This window comes from Tupaia chinensis, unplaced genomic scaffold (assembly GCF_000334495.1).
Source record: "Tupaia chinensis unplaced genomic scaffold, TupChi_1.0 Scaffold000646_1, whole genome shotgun sequence".
Lineage (NCBI taxonomy): Eukaryota > Metazoa > Chordata > Mammalia > Scandentia > Tupaiidae > Tupaia > Tupaia belangeri.
The window spans coordinates 3,303,399-3,305,477 of record NW_006160167.1 but is presented as its reverse complement, the minus strand read 5'-3'; the positions used below and the strand labels follow the sequence as shown (position 1 = coordinate 3,305,477).

The 2,079-nt window shown below is 48.6% G+C and overlaps 1 protein-coding gene across 1 annotated transcript in view; it reads left to right on the top strand.

Annotated features, from left to right (window-relative positions):
* The window catches only part of LAPTM4B (lysosomal protein transmembrane 4 beta), a 71,410-nt gene that overhangs the window by 68,549 nt on the left and 782 nt on the right, over nucleotides 1-2,079 (top strand).

Genomic DNA, 2,079 nt, shown 5'->3' with positions numbered 1-2,079 from the left:
AAAAAAAAACATGCCAGGTACATGTCAAAAATCACAAGAGGAGAAGGGCTTGCAGTGTGGACACTCCCCCTTGGTGTACTTTCTCTCCCTTCCTCACCCCGTCTCTCTGGAGAGCACATCCGCCTTATAGCACACACATACACAGAAAGAGAAAGGGCAAACCTAGGACACTTTTTAAAATTTTTATTTAATTTGCTACTATTTTTAATTTAATCAGAGAGAGAGAAAAAGGGAAAGTGAGAAAGCAAGCCACCAGGTCTGGGATTCAAACAGTGGGAAAGGGAAAGTGAGGAAACAAGCTGCCAGGTCCAGGACTTGATCGGTGCTTGGCCATGTGGGAGTCCAGTGCCTCTATCCACCACCCCACCTGCCGGCCTCCAGTTCACTTAAGTAGCTGTGCTGTGTTTTAGGGTGATTTATCTAAAGATAATGACAGATGTTAATCAGTTAATTCTCTCTCTCTCTCTTTTTTTTTTTTTTTGAAGAGGTTTTTGCTGTAGGGCGTGTGCACTCGACAGAAAGTGAGAAATCACCCTCCACGGGGGATGGGCACATACACACACGCACCCGGCATGAGTTTAAGCTACCGGGTCCGGGACTTAAACCATGGTCGGCAACATGGGAGTTCAGGGACATAGCCATTACGCTAACTGCTGGTCCCTGAATCAGTGAATTCTTTAATGAGGTTTCTGAGCAGAATGCCGACGCTCAGTCACACGACATTTTGTCTTTCTGGTGTTGGCCACAGCTGTTTGCACTCGTCATAAGTGACTATCAGTGTGCACACAGAGGCACACACAGGCCTCCTGAAGGCTCATTCGTAAAGCTAAGCTTGTATTTGCAGAGAGGAGAGCCTTTGCTTGGTTTTAGACAACAGATCGTTTTCCTCAGTTATTGACGAAGCAGAGCTTGAACTGCTCATCCTGGATACAAGTCCTAACGGTGGTTCTCAGGACTCCAAGCCTTGCTTGCCTCTGCAACTTTCTCCCGTGAGCCCTCACCACAGCTAAGCCCTTGCAGTTCCCAGAGGCGCCCTGCTTTCACACTTGCCTACTTGGCTTCCCTACCTTTGGTACATGCCCTCCTCTCTGTGTCAGCCAGGACACTTCCTCCTAGTCCTGCTCGCAGGCCTGCCTTCGCTACTAAGCCTTCACTGGTCGCCCCGTCTGTTCTTTTAAAAATGCTTTAATCTAGTGAAATAGAATGGTCCTCTCCTGAGAAATGGGTACAGATGTCCATCAAGTAGTTTTATGCCGAGTGCATATTAGACAGAAATATCAGGTCCTTTGGAAAGTCATGACACATTTTTGCAGAGGAAAACATAGAAAAATGTGTCATGGCTTTCCTGACCACCTAACACTTAATCTTTTCAGTACAGTCAATAAAGCTGTCATAATCCCCCCAAAAAAGAACCCAGTCCCTCTCATTCCTCTAGAGCAGTTACGAGGGGACTTGAACTGTAGTCAGCCATGTGGGAATTGAGCACTCCAACCACCATGCCACCCGCTGCCCCTACTCCTGTTTTATTATTATTATTATTATCCTTTTTGTTGTTGTTCATGAATGAGAGACAGGTGCTGACAACACCCTCAAGAGGTCCTGACACCACCATTCACCCCGGCCTCCACCCACCCTAGGTCATGGGCACACATTCCCAGTGCCCCCAGGAAGGTCCCTGGTGTGAACCCAGAACCTTACCACGTGCACCAGCCTCACAGAGCATTGCCTTTTACCACATCTGAGTTTCTGTAGTCAGTGGGCACCGGGCCCCGCCCTCCGGCGAAAACTTAAAAAAAAAAAAGCTTAAAACAAAATTTAGTATTGTTCCTCTAGGGACCGATAAATAAAAACCCCTGAAATTGGGACCAGCAGTTCGCGTAATGGTTGTGTCGCTGGACTCCCATGTGGTCGACCGTGGTTCAAGTCCCGGACCTGGTGGCTTAAACTCATGCTGGGCGCGTGTGTGTGTGTGCCACAGATCTCGAGAGGAGAATGGAGGAGAAGGGATGGCGGCGTGGCCATCCCTCCTGGGGGGTGATTTCTCACTTCCTGTCTGTCGGTCTGTCTGGCGAGCGGCCC